The sequence below is a fragment of the Somniosus microcephalus genome, chromosome 9 (assembly GCF_052327205.1).
Source record: "Somniosus microcephalus isolate GS21.2 chromosome 9, FLI_Smic_1.0, whole genome shotgun sequence".
NCBI classification, from domain to species: Eukaryota; Metazoa; Chordata; class Chondrichthyes; order Squaliformes; family Somniosidae; genus Somniosus; species Somniosus microcephalus.
The window spans coordinates 327,360-349,521 of NC_140995.1; the positions used below are offsets into that span (position 1 = coordinate 327,360).

Sequence of the window (22,162 nt, forward strand, 5' to 3'; positions counted from 1 at the left end):
GTTCTGGAGCACAAGTCTTCAGCACGATAGCCGGGATGTTGTCGGGGCCCATAGCCTTTGCTTTATCCAGCCGTTTCTTGATATCACGTGGAGTGAATCGAATTGGCTGAAGACTGGCTTCTGTGATGGTGGGGACCTCAGGAGAAGGCTGATGTGGATCATCCACTTGGCACTCCTGGCTGAAGATGGTTGCAAATGCTTCAGCCTTGTCTTTTGCACTCACGTGCTGGGCTCCTCCATCATTGAGGATGGGGATATTCATGGAGCCTCCTCCTCCTCCCCCCGCCAGTTGTTTAATGGTCCACCACCATTCCCGACTGGATGTGGCAGGACTGCAGAGCTTTGATCTGATCTGTTGATTGTGGGATCGCTTAGCCCTGTCTATAGCATGCTGCTTCTGCTTTTTAGCATGAATGTAGTCCTGTGTTGCAGCTTTCCCAGGTTGGCACCTCATTTTTAGGTACGCCTGGTGCTGCTCCTGGCATGCTCTTCTACACTCCTTATTGAACCAGGGTTGGTCCCCTGGCTTGATGGTAATGGTAGAGTGAGGGATATGCCATGCCATGAGGTTACAGATTGTGGTGGAATATAATTCTCCTGTTGCTGATGGCCCACAGCGCCTCATGGATGCCCAGTTTTGAACTGCTAGATCTGTTCTGAATCTATCCCATTTAACATGGTGGTAGTGCCACACAACAAGATGGAGGGTGTCCTCAGTGTGAAGACGGGACTTTGTCTCCACAATGACTGTATGGTGGTCACTGCTACCAATACTGTCATGGACAGATGCATCTGCGACAGGTAGATTGGTGAGGATGAGGTCAAGTAGGTTTTTCCCTCGTGTTGGTTCTCTCGTCACCTGTCGCAGGCCCAGACTGGCAGTTATGTCCTTCAGGACTCGGCCAACTCGGTCAGTAGTGGTGCTACCGAGCCACTCTTGGTGATGGGCATTGAAGTCCCCCACCCAGAGTACATTCTGTGCCCTTGCTACTCTCAGTGCTTCTTCCAAGTGGTGTTCAACATGGCGGAGTACTGATTCATCAGCTGAGGGAGGGCGGTAGGTGGTAATCAGCAGGAGGTTTCCTTGCCCATGCTTGACCTGAAGCTATGAGACTTCATGGGGTCCAGAGCCAATGTTGAGGACTCCCAGGGCCACTCCTTCCCGACTGTATACCACTCCCCTGGTGGGTCTGTTCTGCCGGTGGGACGGGATGGTGACGGAGGAGTTTGGGACATTGGCTGAAAGGTATGATTCTGTGAGTATGACTGTTGCTTGACTAGTCTGTGGGACAGCTCTCCCAATTTGGCACAAGTCCCCAGATGTTGGTGAGGAGGACTTTACAGGGTCGACTGGGCTGGGGTTGCCGTTGCCATGTCCATAGCCAGTGCTGAGGCCGATACCGGGTGGTCCATCCAGTTTCATTCTTTTTCGTAGTGGTTTGTTTCAGAGCGCAGGTAAGAGTCAACGACATTGCTGTGGGCCTGGAGTCACATATAGGCCAGACCAGGTCAGGATGGCAGATTTCCTTCCCTAAAGGACATTAGTGAACCAGATGGGTTTTTACAATAATCTGATAGTTTCATGGTCACCATTACTGATACTATTAATTATTCCAGATTTTTTATTTAATTAACTGAAACTCACGTCTCTGGATCATTAGTCCAGGCCTCTGGATTACTAGCCCAGTGACATTACCACTATGCTACAACTGTGATGTTGTGTAGTTTGAAGATACAAGTTATGTATCCCCACTGCCATTGAAAGTTTTTGTTCGGTAACCAATTTTTTGCAGCAAAATACTGCACAAATGTATGTGATCATTACCTGTATTACTACGTTGTTTGGCAGATAGAGTTGTGTAAAAGGAACAGCTGGAAGATGGCTGTCTTTTGTAAATTGTTTTATTTTGGCAAATTAATTAGTAATTTTCAAGCCATTGTGACCACAGAGGTGCTAACAGCTAATAAATGAAACATAGAAACATAGAAGATAGGAGCAGGAGTAGGCCATTCGGCCCCTTGAGCCTGCTCCGCCATTCAATGCGATCATGGCTGATCATCCAAATTCAGTACCCTGTCCCTGCTTTCTCCCCATACCCCTTGATCCCCTTAGCCTTAACAAATATATCTAACTCCTTGAATATATTTAATGAATTGGCCTCAACTGCCTTGTGTGGTAGAGAATTCGACTGGTTCGCCACTCTCTGGGTGAAGAAATTCCTCCTCATCTCAGCCCTAAATGGCTTACCCCTTATCCTTAGACTGTGACCCCTGGTTCTGGACTCCCCCGCCATCAGGAACAGCCTTCCTGCATCTAGTCTGTCTAGTCCTGTTAAAATTTTATAAGTTTCAATGAGATCCCCTCTCATTTTTCTAAACTCTAGTGAATATAAGCCTAATCGACCCAATCTCTTTTCATACGTCATTCCTGCCATCCCAGGTATCAGTCTGGTGAATCTTCACTGCACTCCCTCCATGGCAAGAACGTCCTTCTTCGGATAAGGCGACTAAAAGAGCACACCGTACTCAAGGTGTGGTCTCACCAAGGCCCTGTACAACTACAGCAAGACATCCTTGCTCCTGTACTCGAATCCTCTTGCTATGAAGGCCAGCATACCATTTGCTGCCTCAACTGCCTGCTGCACCTGCATGCTTACCTTCAGCGACTGGTGCACAAGGACACCCAGGTCTCGTTGCACTTCCCTTTTCCCAATCTATTGCCGTTCAGATAATCTGTCTTCCTGTTTTTGCCACCAAAGTGGATAACCTCGCATTTATCCACATTATACTGCATCTGCCCAATCGCCCAACCTGTCCAAATCGTACTGGAGTTTCTCTGCATCCTCCTCACAGCACACACACCCACCCAGCTTTGATTCGTCTGCAAAGTTGGAGATATTACATCTAGTTCCCTCGTCTAGATCATTAATATATATTGTGAATAACTGGGGTCCTAGCACTGATCCCTGCGGTACCCCACTAGTCACTGCCTTCCACTCGGAAAAAGACCCGTCTATTCCAACTCTTTGCTTCCTGTCTGCCAATCAGTTCTCTATCCAAGTCAGTACCTTATCCCCAATCCCATGTGCTTTAACTTTGCACACTAGTCTACATAAGTACATAAGAAATAGGAGCAGGAGTAGGCCAATCGGCCCCTCGAGCCTGCTCCACCATTCAATAAGATCATGGCTGATCTGATCCTAACCTCAAATCTTCTATCACTCTCCATCCCACCTGAACCCATGTGATCTCCCAGGAGAGGCGAAAAACCAGCTAAAAAACCCAATGGCCAATTTGGGAGAAAAAATCTGGGAAATTCCTCTCCGACCCATCTAGGCGATCAAAACTCGTCCAGGAGATCACTCTGTCCCTATATTTTCTACAGTACTTACCTTCTGTAAAGGCGATCTCCACCCCAGCCAGGAACAGGAATAAAACCATCTCCTGAAATCGAACACAGAATTAGAACACAGTAGGAGCAGAACCAGGCTACACGGCCCCTGGGCCCACTCCACTACCCACAGGGCCATGACCATTCCGAACCTAGACTCTTGTCCAATTTCCTGCCCGCTCCCCATAACCTTTAATTCCCTTTACTTCTAGGAAACTATCTATTTCTGTTTCAAATTTATTTAATGATGTAGCTTCCACAGCTTTCTGGGGCAGCAAATTCCACAAACCTACCACCCTCTGAGTGAAGAAGTTTCTCCTCATCTCAGTTTTGAAAGAGCAGCCCCTTATTCTAAGATTATGCCCCCTAGTTCTAGTTTCACCCATCATTGGGAACATCCTCACCGCATCCACCCGATCAAGCCCCTTCACAATCTTATATGTTTCAATAAGATCGCCTCTCATTCTTCTGAACTCCAATGAGTAGAGTCCCAATCTACTCAACCTCTCCTCATATGACCATCCCCTCATCCCCGGGATTAACCGAGTGAACCTTCTTTGTACTGACTCGAAAGCAAGTATGTCTTTTCTTAAGTATGGGCACCAAAACTGTATGCAGTATTCCAGGTGCGGTCTCACCAATACCTTGTATAACTGCAGCAATACCTCCCTGTTTTTATATTCTATCCCCCTAGCAATAAAAGCCAACATTCCATTGGCCTTCTTGGTCACTTGCTGCACCTGCATACTAACTTTTTGAGTTTCGTGAACCAGGACCCCCAGATCCCTTTGTACTACAGTACTTTCCAGTTTCTTGCCATTAAGATAATAACTTGCTATATGATTTTTCCTGCCAAAGTGCATAACCTCACACTTTCCAGTACAGTATTGTATTCCATCTGCCAAATCTCTGCCCACTTACTTAGCCTGTCTATGTCACTTTACAGGTTTTTTATGCCCTCCTCACACTATTTTCCCTCCCATCTTTGTATCATCTGCAAACTTTGATATGTTACACTCGGTCCCCTCCTCCAAATCGTTAATATAGATTGTCAAGAGTTGGGGACCCAGCACTGACCCCTGCGGAACACCACTAGTTACTGATTGCCAGTCTGAGAACGAACCATTTATCCCAACTCTCTGCTTTCTGTTAGAGAACCAATCCTCCACCCACGCCAGAATATTACCCCCAATCCCGTGATTTTTTATCTTGAGCGATAATCTTTTGTGTGGCACCTTGTCAAATGCCTTTTGGAAGTCTAAATACACTACGTCCACTGGTTCTCCTTTATCCACCCTGTATGTTACTTCCTCAAAGAACTCAAGCAAATTTGTCAAACATGACTTTCCCTTCATGAAACCATGCTGAGTTTGTCCTATTAAATTATGTTCATCCAAATGTCCTGTTACTGTCTCCTTAATAATGGACTCTAACATTTTACCAACCACAGATGTTAGGCTAACAGGTCTATAGTTTCCAGCCTTCTGCCTACTACCCTTTCTAAATAAGGGTGTTACATTAGCAGTTTTCCAATCTGCCGGGACCTTTGCTGAGTCCAGGGAGTTTTGGAAAATTATTGCCAATGCATCCACAATCCCTACCGCCACTTCCCTCAAGACCCTAGGATGTAAGCCATCAGGTCCAGGGGATTTATCCGGCTTGAGTCCCATTATTTTACCAAGTACCACTTCCTTAGTGATTTTAATCGTATTTAGCTCCTCTCCCCCTAGAGCCCCCTGTTTGTCCAGTGTTGGGATATTCTTAGTGTCCTCTACCGTAAAGACTGATACAAAATATTTGTTCAGCGTTTTTGCCACCTCCATGTTTCCCACCATTAATTTCCCGGTCTCATCCTCTATGGGACCAACATTAACTTTCGCCACCCTTTTTCTTTTTATATAACTATAGAAACTTTTGCTATCTGTTTTTATATTTTTTGCTAATTTACTTTCATAATCTATCCTCCCTTTCTTAATCAATCTTTTAGTTATTTTTTGCTGTCTTTTAAAGACTTCCCAATCTTCTATCCTCCCACTAGATTTGGCTACCTTATATGCCCTTGTTTTTAGTCGGATACTATCCTTAATTACTTTACTTAGCCACGGATGGCTATCTTTTCTTTTACGCCCTTTTTTCCTCAGTGGAATATATATTTTTTGGAAGTTGTAAAATAACTCCTTAAATGTACACCACTGATCATGTACCGTCTCACCCTTTAATCTATTTTCCCAGTCCACTCTAATCAATTCCGCTCTCATACCTTCATAGTCTCCTTTATTCAAGCTCAGCACGCTTGTTTGAGATCCAACCTTCTCACCCTCTACTTGAATATGGAATTCAACCATGTTATGGTCACTCATTCCAAGGGGATCCTTTTACTAGGACATTTTTAATTAATCCTGTCTCATTACACAGGACCAAATCTAAGGTTGCTTGCCCCCTGGTCGGTTCAGTTACATACTGCTCAAGAAACCCATCCCTAATACACTCAATGAACTCATCCTCAAGGCTGCTCTGCCCAATTTGATTTGTCCAGTTAATATGATAGTTAAAATCCCCCATAATTATAGCTGTTCCCTTATTACAAGCCTCAACTATTTCCTGATTAATACTCCGTCCAACAGAGTTGCAACTGTCCGGAGGCCTATCAACTACGCCCACTAGTGTTTTTTCCCCCCTTATTATTCCTTATCTCCACCCAAACTGTTTCACTATCCTGCTCCTTTGACCCAATATCATTTCTCTGTATTATAGTGATTCCTTCCTTTATTAACATAGCCACCTCCCCTCCCTTCCTGCCGGTCCTTCCTGATTGTTAAATAACCTGGTATGTTTAATTCCCAGTCATGGTCACCCTGCAGCCATGTTTCTGTAATGGCCACAAGACCATACCCATATGTAGTTATTTGTGCCGTTAACTCATTCATTTTGTTACGAATGCTACGTGCATTCAGATAAAGAACTTTCAAATATGTTTTTTGACACTTAGTTCCTGTTTTTTCCCCTTTTACTACTTTACCTTTTACTCCATACTTTCTGTCCCTTCCTGACACGTTCTGTTTTTTAATTTCCCCACTGCTACCTAAGTCTATGACGTTCTCCGTTGTCATTTCTGTTATTTGCTCTCTAGAAACCTCCCCCCTCTTATGCGGGACCTTATCGAAAGCCTTCTGAAAGTCCAAATACACCACATCCACTCGTTCTCCCTTATCTATTCTACCAGTTACATCCTCAAAAAATTCCAGTAGATTAGTCAAGCACGATTTACCTTTTGTAAATCCATGTTGACTTTGTCCGATCCTGTCACTGTTTTCCAAGTGCTCTGCTATTACATCTTTTATAATGGACTCTAGCATTTTCCCACTACCGATGTCGGGCTTATAATTACCCGTTTTTTCTCTACCACCTTTTTTAAATAGTGTGGTTACATTAGCTACCCTCATGGGAACTGCTCCAGAGTCTATAGATTTTTGGAAGATGACCAGCAATGCACCTACTATTTCTAGGGCCACTTCGTTAAGTACCTTAGGATGTAGATTATCAGGCCCTGGGGATTTATCGGCCTTCAATCCTGTCAATTTCCCTACCACCATTTCCCTACAAATACTGATTTCATTCAGTTCCTCCCTCTCACTAGACCCTATGTTCCCCGACAACTCTGGGAGTTTATCTGTGTCCTCCTTTGTGAAGACAGACCCAAAGTATGCATTTAATTGGTCTGCTATGTCTTTGTTCCCCATTATAAATTCTCCTGATTCTGATTGCAAGTGACCTACGCTTGACTTTACCAATTTTTTTCTCTTCACATATCTATAGAAGCTTTTGCAGTCAGTTTTTATGTTCCCTGAAAGCTTACTGTCATACTCTATTTTCCCCCTCTAAATTAATCCTTTTGTCCTCCATTGCTGAATCTTAAACTGCTGCCAATCCTCAGGTTTGCTGCTTTTTCTGGCCAATTTATATGTCCTCTCCTTGGATCTTATGCTATCCCTAATTTCCCTTGTTAGCCAATATTGAGTCACCTTTTTTGTTTTATTTTATGCCAAACAGGGATGAACAAATTCTGTAGTTCATCCGTGCGATTTTTAAGTGTTTGCCATTGCCTATTCACCGTCAACCCTTTAAGTAACATTCCCCAATCTATCCTAGCCAACTCACGCCTCATACCATCGTAGTTTCCTTTATTTAAATTCAGTACCCAAGTCTCTGAATCAACTACTTCACTCTCCATCTTAATGAAGAATTCGATCATATTATGATCGCTCCTCCCCAAGGGGCCTCGTACAACAAGATTGCTAATTAATCCTTTCTCATTACATAATACCCAGTCTAAGATGGCCTGATCTCTAGTTGGTTCCTCGACATATTGGCCCAGGAAACCATCCCATATACACTCTAGGAATTCCTCTTCCACAGTATTGTTACTAATTTGGTTAGCCCAATCTATATGCAGATTAAAGTCACCCACAACAACTGCTGTGCCCTTATTGCACGCATCTGCACCTTCCCGTTTAATGCCATCCCCAACCTCTGCATTACTGTTTGGGGGTCTGTATACAACTCCCACTAACGTTTTCTGCCCCTTGGTATTTCTCAGCTCACCCGTACAGATTCCACATCATCAGAGCTAAAATCCTTCCTTACTATTGTGTTAATCTCCTCTTTAACCATCAATGCTACCCCACCGCCTTTTCCTTTTTGCCTGTTCTTCCTGAATATTGAATACCCCTGGATGTTGAATTCCCAGCCTTGGTCACCCTGGAGCCATGTCTCCGTAATCCCAATCATATCATATCCGTTTACATCTATTTGCACAGCTAATTCATCCACCTTATTATGAATGCTCCTCGCATTAAGACACAAAGCCTTAAGGCTTGTTTTTTTTTTAACACTCTTAGACCTTTTAGAATTATTGTTTACTGCGGCCATGTTTGATTTACTCCCTTGATTTCTCTGCCTTCCACTTTTGCTTTTCTCCTTATCTTTTGCTTCTATCCTTGCTTCCCTTTCCTCTGTCTCCCTGCACAGCTTCCCAACCCCCTGCCATTGTAGTTTAAACCCTCCCCCAGAGCACTAGCAAACACTCCCCCGAGGACACCGGTCCCGGTCCTGCCCAGGTGCAAACTGTCCAGTTTGTACTAGTCCCACCTCCCCCAGAACCGGTTCCAATGTCCCAGGAATTTGAATCCCTCCCTCTTGCACCATTCCTCTAGCCATGTATTCATCTGAAATATCCTTCTATTTTTACTCTGACTAGCATGTGGCACTGGTAGCAATCCTGAGATTACTACCTTTTTAAGGTCCTATTTTTTAATTTACCCCCTAACTCCCTATATTCAGCTTTTAGGACCTCATCCCATTTTTTACCTATATCATTGGTACCTATATGCACCACGACAACTGGCTGTTCACCCTCCCCCTCCAGGATGCCCTGCAGCCGCTCTGAGACATCCTTCACCCTTGCACCAGGGAGGCAACATACCATCCTGGAGTCTCGTTTGCGGCCGCAGAAACGCCTATCTATTCCCCTTACAATAGGATCCCCTATCACTATAGCTCTCCCGCTCTTTTTCCTCCCGTCCCGTGCAGCAGAACCACCCATGGTGCCAGGAAGTTGGTTGCTGCTGCCTTCCCCCGATAAGCCATCCTCCCCAACAATGTCCAAAGGGGTATTTCTGTTTAAGAGGGGATGGCCACAGGGGACCCCTGCACTACCTGCCTGCGCCTACTACTCTGCCTGGCAGTCACCCATTCCCTTCCTGCCTGTGCAGCCTTTACCTGCAGTGTGACCAACTGATTTAACGTGATATCCACGACGTCCTTAGCATCGCGAATGCTCTGGTATGTATCCATTCGCAGCTCCAGCGCCGCAATGCGGTCTGCCAGTAGCTGCAGCTGGATGCACTTCCCGCACACATGGTTTTCCCACATAGTACAGGAGGAGCATGCCATGGGGCCGAGCTGTTCTGCCATGACTTACCCTTTATTTTAAATTAAATCAATACCACCAATTATACTATTAAATGATATACTCGAGGGCCCTTGTTTACTACCACTCCCTGCTACACAACAGGGACCTTAGAAACTATAACCACAAAATTAAGACCTTCTAAACTTTATAAACTATGAACCTTAACTGTCAAACTATAGAGTAGTATAAGTACTCACCCAATCAGCTGCTCCCTCCTGCCCGCGTCACGTTTTGAATCGTGACGTGGCTCTGGAACGCCGCCACCGGTCTGCGAGAATGGTAAGCTGAACCTCTGCTCTCACCGCTCCCGACACCAGCCTGAAGATTGCCAAGAACTGGAAAAAAAAAAGCAAGCAGTTTGTCTAAACGTTAACAGTGCAATATGTTGCTGTCATTTAAAAATAATCTGTAACAATTATAATAGATTATTATAGTGGAACTGTTCTGTGAACCCAGCTGCAAATGTATATACTGTACTATATAGTTGCAGGCATCTTTTTAAGTATGTTGTAGCAGGAATAAATGGTGCTTTTGCTTGCTTGTTTCTGATGGACATTCTCTGTGACTGGTACATTATCCATCATTGTTCTCCTTGACCTCTCTGCAGCCTTCCACGCAGTTGATCACACAATCCTCCTTAAGTGCCTCTCCTCCGTTGTCTAGTTCCTTTGCTTCATTCCACTCATTCTTATTTGTTCATAACCAGAGCCTCTCCATCGGTGGCTTCTCTTCCCACTCTGGCACCGTCAGCTCTGGACACCTCCAAGGAATCATCCTTGACTCCTTCTACTCCTCATCGTCATGCTGTCCTTTGGCAACACAATCTGCAGACATGGGGCCAGCTTCCACATGTACACTGACAACATCCAGCTCTACCTCTTTACCACCTCACTCAACCCCTCCACTGCCTCTGTGCTGATAGCTTGTTTGTCCAACACACAGTGTAGGATGAGCCATAACTTACTCCAGCTAAACATTGGGAAGATTGAAGCCATCATCTTCAGTCCTTGTCATCAATTCTGTCTCCTTTCCTGATCACTGTCTTAGGCCAAACCAGAATGTTTGCAACCTAGACATCCAGTTCGACCTTGAACTGAGCTTCTGACCCATATCCTCTCCATCTCAAAAACTGCCTATTTCCATCTCTGTACATTACTTGTCTCCAAACCTCTCTATATATTACCAGTGTCCAACCCTGCGTCAGCCCACCATTGGCAATCATGCCTTCAATACACTGCTCTGGAATTTCTTCACTAAACCCTGCCGCTTCTGTATCTCCCAAGCAAGTATCACTTTAGTCCCTGGCCCCAGCACCACACAGGATGTGAGGAACCAGAAATCGCTGCTTGGCCTCAGAGAGGCTCATGGTCAGCGGTCCGCCGTGTTGTCAAGGAGACGGCATCCGTCTCATCAGGCGCGCTCCATTCGACTCATTAGTAACGGACAAGAGAAGCGAGAGCTGGTACGGCCGTCAACACCATTGGTCTCATCAGCACTCGATCAGCTCCACTGACGCTCTGCCAACCTCAGTGACAGTTTACTAACCTCGGCATATCTCTGCCAACCTCGGCATAACTGCCAACCTCAGCATAACTCTGCCAACCTTGGTGACAGTCGACTAACTTCAGCATCAGCAACAAGTTTCACATTAAGTAAGTAAAACAAAAATAATAAATATATATGTTTAATTGTATAATTTCTATACAGAAAAAAATACTTATGTTGTGTGACAGGGTGTCTGTGAAATTTTTGTAACACTGGAGGGGGGCGTCAGAAGCAAAAAGCCTGAGAACCCCTGGTTTATAATGAGACACTGCATAACGTCGCTCACCAGTTGGTTTGGCTGTAACATGGCTGTAAAGAGCAGATCCCCAAAGTGTGTGGTATTTATATAATGGAGATGATTCATTATCATGAATTTTATACTTCCATTTTTTATGTGATCCATGAATTTCAGCTTGACTTACCAGGTACAGGTGTGGTAAGAGGCTGTGGAGTGACGTCTGCTGCTTGTACCTTTAAAAGAGGAAGTACGTTCTACTGAATTATCCCATTCCCTAAATATTATAAGGGAAGGTGCTTGTATATTTACTGTAGTATTTTTAAAAACTCTTGCTTTGTTTTATGCTTTATAACTGTTGGATAAAGCCTGCTTCAGAGCAAAGATTTTGTGGAGTATTCCTGTGTTTTTAAAAAAAAAAATAAGGATAGTGGATTATTAGTTGCTTTGTCATAGGAAAAGCTGTTAGAGTAGGAATCCAGAAAAAGGTTGGGTCCTTGTGGTCATTGTTGGTGACTTCAGTGTCCTGCACTATCTACTCAGTGATAGTAAATTGTCACCTTTGCAGAGACCATCCATCTCTTTTACTTAAACTATTGCGGCCTGAAGCTAGTGCCAACCATTGTATTTTTTGGAATAGGTGAATCTGTGCCAGACTATGACCTTTCCAACATCACAAAGACATGGCCAAGCTCTTGGGATTATCACTGAAAAAGTACTGCAAAAGTTGCTAGTCCATAAGACGAACCTCCGTGTTTATGTCAAGAACACACGAGTTATTACAGTGCAATATTTTGTAGTGATCCACGACGACTGCAGCATAACTTCAGTGTCCTTTCTGCATGTGGAAACTTGTTGACTGCAATGCCAAATCTTGTATATCGAAATTTAAATGCACATTTAAGCATCACTTGCTGAATTGTGTTGGGCTAAAGGAAGTTCCCGTTTTGCCTGTTAGTGCCGAAGTTTCATTTCTTCAGGTCGTCCTATGCTATCCACAACTATCACAATCAACTTTGTGGGGCATTGGTCTTTTCTATAAGTGCTTCTGCCTGTCTCCTGTTATATATTTCTTTTAAAGGGGTGAAAACTAAAAGCCATATGGGTAGGGCATTTATTTTTTCCACTTTGTTAACTGAAATTCAGAAGGGAAAAAATCACATTTGAAAATGTTTCAAATTTTATTTTAGGAAATGTGTAAATCTGAAAATTTGACCCTGTTTCAGGATATAGTTTAATTCAATGTTGTTTTAATGCATTCTAAGTAGATAAATATAAGATTAAGACTGAGATCACTTAATACTATTGACAGATTGTGACTATCAGCATTTTTGTGTAATTCAAAATTATGATGTGACTCTAGATGTGGTCTGTTTAGTCACTGGGGAAATCCTTTATGAAAGTTCAGAAATTTTGAATAAGTTAGAAATCACTTTATTAAAAAAAAAGAAAATACAAATGAATTTGGTTCCATATGTCCTTTTTTTTGCAAAGTATAACAAGCTGCTTATACATTTACAGTTTAAATGCTGCACATTTGACAAGCATATTTAACAAAGGTGGAACAAAATTCTGTGATTTAAAAGGAAAGCCACAAATTCTGGAAGTCTCGTACAGCACCAGTACAATTCAACATCAAGTTTAAAATTGCACAGCACAAATCGCTAGACTGAACCACTTCTGTTTCTGCTGTGCCTGCTGCAAGAGCAGCAGTGCTGCACTGTGTATGAAAGCTACCTCTGGGGAAAACTAGTTCTTTGGGTTAACCAAAGGCGCTGCTTGGCAACCACATCTTTTGTTACAAGTAGAGCGACAAAAAGCTTTCTGAGCCTGATAATCATTGCCTTCAGAAGCCTGCCATTGTATTGTGGAACAGTAATAAAGATAGTAACTGCACCACACAAAGTACGCAACAACTGCTGCTGGGTAGCAGCTTATGCAATGGCCCAGAAATTCAGAATGATTTTCTAGTCGATTTATGGCTGTAAATGCCAAATAAGGTGATTTAATTTTTCTTAAGTTATTTTAGATTGCCGCTGCAGTGTTTCAAAATATGGTACGTGAATACCACTTGTAAAACCTCCTTTGTGGGGCACTTTCCAGGGTGTTCAGTCCTGCTCTCTGGAACGCGCTCTGCCACCTTTTTACCCACACTCAACAAATGCCACCTCAGAGCCTGCCTTATGTCCATGCCTTCAATCGGGTCCCCTAGCATTTCTACTGCTCCTCTGTGAAGTGAGTTGTGACATTCATTATGTTAAAAATGCTATTTAAATGCAAGTTGTTATTGTTATCCTGTTACTTTGGCAAAGCCTGCAACTAAAACCACTTATCATGGATGTAAAAGTGGCACCCTTATATATGGAATGGATTTAAAAGGAAATACCACTGTGCAAAAATAATAGCAGTACTGTAACTGCCTCATTTTGTTCCGCACAGAATACGTTATACAGTACTGAGTGCGTGTGTTTTGTTTGCAACTCTTGAGATCCCATTCAGTTATCAGGACTATCTAAACATGAATTTGTCCTCTTCAACCTTGTATGGTAGCTGCTCCGATTCAGATACAATGCATGTACTCCATTTTTGTTTTTGCATGTTATGGCAGGAGTTTGCATTAGGCATTTAAGAACATAAGAAATAGGAGCAGGAATAGGCCACTTGGGCCCTCGAGCCTGCTCCGCCATTCAATAAGATCATGGCTGATCTTGGGCTCAAAGCCATTTCCCCGCCCGCTCCCCGTAACCCTTCACTCCCTTATCTTGCAAAAATGTGTCTACAACTTAAATGTATTTAATGACCCAGCCTCCACAGCTCTCTGGAGCAGAGAATTCCACAGATTTACAAACCTCAGAAGAAATTCCTCCTCATCTCAGTTCAAAAAGGGCGACCCTTTATTCTGAGACTGTGCCCCTGCATTCTAGATTTCCCCACGAGGGGAAACATCCTCTCTGCATCTACCTTGTTGTGCTCCCTCAGTATCTTATGTTTCAATAAGATCACCTCTCATTCTTCTAAATTCCAATGAGTATAGGCCCAACCTGCTCAACCTTTCTTCATAAGTCAGCCCCCTCATCTCTGGAATTAACCTAGTGAATCGTCTCTGAACTGCCTCCAATGCAAGTATATCCTTCCTTAAATAAGGAGACCAAAACTGTACGCAGTACTCAAGGCGTGGTCTCACCAATACCCTGTACAGTTGCAGCAAGACTTCCCTGCTTTTATCTCCAACCCCTTTGAAATAAGGGCCAACATTCCATTTGCCTTTTTGATTACTTGCTTTACCTGCATGCTAACTTTTTGTGTTTCATGCACAAGGTCCCTCTGAACTGTAGCATTTTGTAATCACTCCATTTAAATAATAATTTGCTGCTTTATTTTTCCTGCCAAAGTGTATAAGCTTGCACTTTCCCACATTATACTCCATCTGCCAAATGTTTGCCCACTCACCTAGCCTGTCTATATCCCTTTGCAGGTTCTTTGAGTCCTCTGCACAACTTGCTTTCCCACCCATCTTTGTATCATCCGCAAACTTGGCTACATTACACTCGGTCCCTTCATCCAAGTCATTAATGTAGATTGTAAATAGTTGAGGCCCCAGCACCGATTTGTACCAGTTTGAGACTAGTTCCTTATTTCACAACCCGGCCCATCTCTTGAACTGGGAGCTTTCATTCTGAATGGCAATTAGAGTAAATAACTGCACCATTTTACACCCCATTACATTAGCTGCAAACCCATCTGTAACTCTTCTATATAAAAAAATCTTTTGCTGCGCTGTTGGGTCCAGTGTGGATGTTTCAATTTTGTTTAAGCATCCAGCCAAAACATATACTCCCTCAACAATTGGCTGTTTAGAATGTGAAATCACTATTCCCACGGGCACTTTGCCTCAAAGTGACCAGTACAGTTATGACTAAAACAAATGTGTTTTTTGTTTAAACAAATATTTAGTATTTTAGATAAATGATCAAGCCTGGCAGTGTCTGGAACTTTTGTGTAAATGGTTTGAAATAAAGATTATTCCTGTTTCAGAAAAAAAGAGGAAGATAGATGCAGAACGTGTTCTGTTAAATGAAGTTTAGTTTATATCTAAGTAAAAGCAGTTTTTAAAAAGCTCTTTCATAGACTGATACAGCACAGAAGGAGGCCATTTGGCCAATCGTGCCTGTGCCGGCTTTGGTAGAGCTATCCAATTAATCCCACTCCCCTGCTCTTTCTCCATAGCCCTGTTTTTAAAAAAAAAAAAAAAAAAAATCCCCTCCTGTATTTAGACAATTCCCTTTTGAATGTTATTATTGAATCTGCTTCCACTACCCTTTCAGGCAGCGCATTCCAGATCACAACAACTCGCTTTCTCCTCATGTCACCTCTGGTTCTTTTGCCAATCACAGGAACCCTGTGAAGGACCTTGGTATACCAGTGTGACTTTTCTGCACTAATTGCTTATCCTTACAAGTGTGTTCTAGTTTGTTGAATTAGTGTCATTTCTGTTGCAGTTGAGCTCCTCTTGTACTATAAAAAGAAAGTCTTGCATTTATATAGCGCCTTGCACATCCCAAAGCGTTTTACAGCCAATGTAGTGTAGTCACTGTTGTAATGTAGGAAACGTGGCAGCCAATTTGCGCACAGCAAGCTCCCACAAACAGCAATGTGATAATAACCAGATAATCTGTTTTAGTGATGTTGATTGAGGGATAAATATTGGCCAGGGCACCATAGACTCTTCCCAACTGGGAATGCAAGTGAGGTTCTCCAAATGTTCTCGTGGCATTAAGAAATTACATTTTAAATAAAAAATGAAAAATGCTGGAAACGCTCGTCAGGTCAGGCAGCATTTGTGGAGAGAACAGGTGACAACATTTCGGGTGTGGACCCTTTGTCAGAATTGGAGGATTTTACAAATGAACAGCACTTAAAAAGGAACAGAACAAAAGGAACAGGGAACAGAACAAAAGGAACAGGGAGGGAAAACACAAATATACACACACAGAAAATAAATGGAATGACCTGTAAAATGCTCAAGTGGAAAACAGGAGATGGTTAAATGGCAGAGGTGAGAGCAGCATGAGACAATAGGAAGCAAAATGAGAGAAATCAAAGAAATAAAAAACATTTCCAAGACACAGACACCATGCGAATAGCTGAAGGAGGTGGATGATGAGGCAGGTCAAAAAGGAAACTTGTAAAACTGGCTAAGTGGGGCAGACTACAGCTGTCAAAAAAGCATGTTGACACCAAGGGTGCAGGCCACCCCACCAGCACGGTGCTCTGACAGAGGGTCCTCGCCCCAAGCACCACAATTTCCCCCCTCTCCCCCAGAAACATTTGTATACCCATTTCCAGCACATCTTGCTGAAGGGAAAATGGGAGTTATAGTTAAGGTCTGAAATTATTAATGATAGTGGGCTGCAAAGTATTAATGATGATAATGGGCTGCAAAGTGACCTGTAGACAATTATGGAGCTATTCCTTGAGCATGCATTGAACTTCATTGGAACAGTGTAGTAGGCCAAAGACAGAGGTCAGATTGGGAGTTTGACAGGGAATTAAAGTGTTGAGTGACAAGGAATTAAAGGACTATATTCACCTTCAATATTCTACACTGCCTCTTCCAAAGTGTGAAATTATAACAATACAGAATGAAAAACAGTTGAAGAATTCATAATTTTTCTTCCTTCAATGTAATACAGTGGATGTAGATGTCTTCTTGAATGCCATCAGTACTGGCCTGCACTGAATTTATAGGCGATGTGATTATTCCATGATGCTGAGAATCTCTTTCCCTACCCCCCTCTCCCTCCCCCACCTGATTCCATGATAAATAGTTCACTGTTGCAAGATTATACACCTTGAAGTTAATCCAAAAGTGGCAGGTATATTAAAGGTAGTTGTGGTATTTGATTGTGTGGCGCACACTACCTGCACAGTTAGGCTTTTTGGCCAGCATTAGGAATGAGAGGAAAGTAAATTAAAATAAAAAGTAGTCATGGCATTGTGAATTTAGTTTCCTTTCATCTTTTCTCTCTTCTCCCCCTCCCCCACATGTCATCATGCTATATTGCAAACTCAGTCACTACAGGAAGCATTATTGACTTTGAAAGTATGGAGACTGGAGGCGTGGGAAGCAGTTGAAAATGTTGTCACATCAGTTGGCCGTTTTGTGGGACTAAAAGTAGAAAAAAAAACAAGAAAAAAATGCTGACACCTACAGTAGACACTTCAACATATGGCATGTCTTGGAGTCAGAATTTAGTGCCAACATACGTTTTGAATATGGAGAACATGAAACTCAGTTTGAGTATTTGAAACTGCAACCTGGCGTATATCGCTTTGATCAAAAGCAGCATCAGTACCAAGTAGTCGTGGCCCCATTCTTGGAGGCTGACTCAACAGGTGCCCCGTCACTAACGCCACAACAGTTCCCTGCAGATAGGGGGGCAGATTATTGCATTAGGACAGGTGAAAGCGCATAACCACCTACCTGTTCCCAGCAGCACAAGAAAGGTCACGCAATCCAGTAGTGCCTCAGCAAAGGTGGGACAGCCTCTGTGCACCATTGCCCAACTTTCCTCTCTGTGGCAACTGTAATCTTGATGTGTGTGAAATTACTCTACCGGTATGCACAAGCAGACTCTTATCGGATCTGCTCTTTTGTAGATAGCATGTTAAAATATACAAGAGCACCAACGTGTGATTTATTTAAAGCAGGCTCATTGCATCTCTGCCATGAGAGCGCTGCTGTTTCCTTGGAAGGGAGACTGAATGGATGGCAGCTTGCAGTTTGACCCTGACTCCCAGGCAGCGCATGATCGTGTTGGATATGTTACTCAAACTGATTTGGATTGAAGTGGAAACCTACTGATTTAAGGAAATCATTCTCTAGTTAGCTCAATGTAATGAAGCTACATTGTGATTTAAAAAAAAATAGATGCATGCAGTCCTTCATTTTCCTTTTGGTTTACAACAACATTGAGTATAGAATTATTGTAAGTCTATTGGTATTATGCGTCTTGTACAGTCATAACAGAATCGTATAGCTTAATGCTTTTTTAAGAGCTGCTGTTGCAGATTGGTGGTAAAGGCAATATTCTAGGACTAGGGGGCATCGTCTAAAAATTAGAGCTAGGCCTTTCAGGAGTGAAGTTAGGAAACACACAAAGGGAGGTCGAAGTTTGGAACTCTATTCCGCAAACGACAATCGATGCTAGGTCAATTGTTAATTTTAAATCTGAGATTGATAAATTTTTCGTAAACCAAAGGTATTAAGGGATATGGGGCAAAGCCGGACATATGGAGTTAGATCACAGATCAGCCATGATCTCATTGAATGGCAGAACAGGCTCGAGGGGCAAAAGGGCCTACTCCTGGGCCTATGTTCCTATATGAACTTGTAAACCTAGCTCATTGACCACCAATGTTCCCTCTAATTTTCTTTGGCGCTGTGCAGGTCATTCAAAATGCCGCGCATGTGGGCTTTTTCTATTGAAAAGCCAGTTGTGCAGGATCCCTGGAGCGCTGCGCGGCCACACAGCTTACAGGGAACATTACTGACCACTATGGTTAAAATTCTTTTTCCTGTATCTTTTACTTTAGTCTGTTAAATGGCCTCAGTAGACACTCAGGCCATTAGCAACCTCATTATTGACATTTAGCTAGCGATCAGAGTTAGGATGGTCTCCCAAATGGTGGGGTGACCATATTTAAAACTGAATAAAAATGTTGACACTTTTTAAGGAGGCAATGGAGAAGGACTGGTTTGATTATGTCAGTATACAGTTAATAAACCCAACTGATTGCCAGAAAAGATAATCTGTGTGACATTGCGGTGTAGTGTCATCTCTACTGTACAGTTCTTATCCTAGTTCCTATTGCGTGGACCACAGAATATTGTGTGGACTCCTGATTTGTTCTATACAGTACTAAGAGTTTGAATTACCGGATTTGCATTTGCTGCTTCAACAAATTTTTGGTTATTTAGAACACGCAACTGAAATAGTCATAATATAGAAACTGATAGAGAAATATCAGCTTCTGTCCTAATCACGTGATACATGAGTAGGGGTCATGAAACCCCTAATAGTAAATGTAAAACAGTAAACCTAAAACATACAATATTATTTTCCTATATATTGTAAAGGATAAAACACTTTCGAGTGTGTTCTAAGACTGACGCACATGAGAGTTGAGATAATGGTTGATAAACTGTTCGAGTTGATTGGCATCTTAAGAAATAAAGGGCCACACAGAGCCTGTAGTTTGTCACCATCGGCAGCTGTGAAGCTTGAGCATTTTGGCATTGTTTTTCTGAACTCTGAGATGTATTAATTGTTAGTATATATGGGTATACAGGATCTGGTTCTGTGCTCACAGGTGATAGAGAAACTGGGGATTAGACCAGGAGGAATAGGTGGAGGCTGGATCCTGCGGTTGGTACGTGGGATAGAGTGGGCAGAAGCGGCAGGGACTTGGAGTGGGCAGGCTGGGGTCTGCAAGCATTTGGGGTGAGGAGCGAAGACAGCTTGAGGGTGAACAGGCAGGGGCATAAGGCCTTTGCACAGCATGGGGTGGATCTGTTGGCATGCATTCTCCGGAGTCTGTGCATGCATTTTAGTGTCAGGTGCTCTGCAAGGTGGCTCCTGGGATTTAGAGTCTGGACCCTGGGATGGCATTTGTTTTTAAAATCACATAGTGAATGCCCAGCTCATGGATCAATATTCTAGGATCTGCGCAGAAGGGAAAGAAGGACAGCATTCAGGCTTGGGCTGATCAATGGCAAGTTCCAGCCAATGACTGTCTTCAACAAGAGAGAGTCTAACCACCTCCCCTTGACATTCAATGGCACTACCATCGCTGAATCCCCCACCATCAACATCCTGGGGGTCACCATTGACCAGAAACTTAACTGGACCAGACACACACATACTGTGTTCACAAGAGCAGATCAGAAGCTGGGCATTCTGTAGCGAGTGTCTCACCTCCTGACTTCCCAAAGCCTTTCCACCATCTACAAGGCACAAGTCAGGAGTGTGATGGAATACTCTCCACTTGCCTGGATCACTGCAGCTCGAACAACACACAGGAAGCTTGACACCATCCAGGACAAAGCAGCCCGCTTGATCGGCACCCCATCCGCCACCTTAAACATTCACTCCCTCCACCACCGGCATACCATGGCTGCAGTGTGTACCTTCTACAAGATGCACTGCAGCAACTCGCCAAGGCTTCTTTGATAGTACCTCCCAAACCCGCGACCTCTACCACCTAGAAGGACAAGGGCAGCAGACGCATGGGAACACCATCACCTGCAAGTTCCCCTCCAAGTTGCACACCATCCTGACTTGGAAATATATCACCGTTCCTTCATTGTCGCTGGGTCAAAATCCTGGAGCTCCCTCCCTAACAGCGCTGTGGGAGTACCTTCACCACACGGACTGCAGCGGTTCAAGAAGGCAGCTCACCACCACCTTCTCCAGGGCAATGAGGGATGGGCAATAAATGCTGGCCTTGCCAGTGACACCCACATCCCAGGAACAAATTTAAAAAAAATGAGGCTTGTGTAGTGGAAAATAGTTGGAGACTATTTTAATTGGAATTAGACAGTTATTTGCAAAAAAGGGGAACAGTTAAAGAATATGGGGAGTGAGCAGGAGGGATTAGACTAAGTGGCTCATATAGAGAAAAACATCAATCCTTCATCCTCCCACTGTTTGAACTTTGTCCAACTCTTGCCCAACTCTTGCATGAAAAAGTACACTTACCAGACTTTTTAAATCTTGGGGCTTTGCCGTTTCGAAAAGGAGGGCTTCATGGACTGTTGCTTGTAAAATGTTTTTAGAGAGCCCAGTACTTAGAAGGCAGTTGCTTCATGTTGCTATAGTTTTGAAATTTGAGCACCAGTGGCAATAGATACTTGAATCTTTTAAATTACTTGAGGTGAGCATTAATAGTCAAAGGCCAACATATTTATAATCGACAAAGCAAGAAGTAACTTTGGTGCCAGAAGTTGTGGAGGAGATTGCACACCCTCCCTGATCAAGACAGATGTGTTGAAGTAGCCTTTGTGATCTCATTATCTTCATAACGAGGAATGCGCATGACATCAGCTTAACTAATAGGGCTCACTATTGACTGGCACGAGCTCAGTTTGTTAACTCTGAGGGAATTCATAAACATTCAGTACTTGAGTTGTTTTGGAGATCTGTCAGACAATGATGGTAGTGTCGCAGACTGAGACTTCGATACATTGCCATTTTCATTTATTTTTTTAATTACATTTTCATTTCACCACAAAACCTGAACACTATCCAGTCCTGCAAAGTCTGCTGGTAGCGTTAATTGCTGACCGTTATTTTTAAAAGAAAAGTTTGCCCAATTAGGCCCCAAGGTGGATATTGCTGCTTCATGGAAAACTAGAGAAGTAAGTACTTCTACTGTTTACAAAATCCTTGTGCTTAATTTCAACATTCAAAATTTGATGATACTAGAAATGTACATGTAAAAATGCCTCTATAAACAGATAAGGTTTATTAGTATGCATTTAAAGTTTGTTGGAGTTAATGTAAAACAGAAATGGTCTGAATTAAAAATGTGTAGCTTTTCTGGTCCTGCTAGATTGATTAATCCTGATTATTGGTATTGAGACTTCATTATGTTTCTGATATGACACTAATCCTTTTAAAAACAAAAATCTACTTTATTTGTTCATTATTCTTAAACCTTGCTTCAATCAGTGAGGTGGCTGTTTCCTTCTGCCTTCCCTTTAACTGAGATTATTTGAAACATTTCAGAGAGAACATGACTAATATGCTTCATATTTATTTAACAATTTTTTAAATGCAGTAACAAGGAAATTTTACAAACACTGAAAGCAGACATGAACAATACAGGAGCAGCCATTCCACTGGCAATAGGAGAATATTCAGGATTTTTCTGCTTCCGTTATGCTGAAGGCAAAATCTAAACTGAAGTGGCTTCTATTTCCATTTCTAGTTCCTCTTTAATCTGAGAGATTTGTTTC

The 22,162-nt window shown here is 42.9% G+C and overlaps 1 protein-coding gene across 7 annotated transcripts in view; it reads left to right on the forward strand.

The window, feature by feature from the left end:
* Positions 1–22,162, forward strand: part of fam49a (family with sequence similarity 49 member A) — a 299,323-nt gene that overhangs the window by 41,924 nt on the left and 235,237 nt on the right. The window contains exon 1 of one of the 7 annotated variants that reach the window (XM_085996281.1): positions 21,319–21,562. The exons of the other annotated variants lie outside the window; for them this stretch is intronic. The gene's annotated coding sequence lies outside the window, so the exon portion shown is untranslated. Of the gene's footprint in view, positions 1–21,318; positions 21,563–22,162 lie in introns of those variants that run through there. 7 annotated transcript variants of the gene reach the window in all.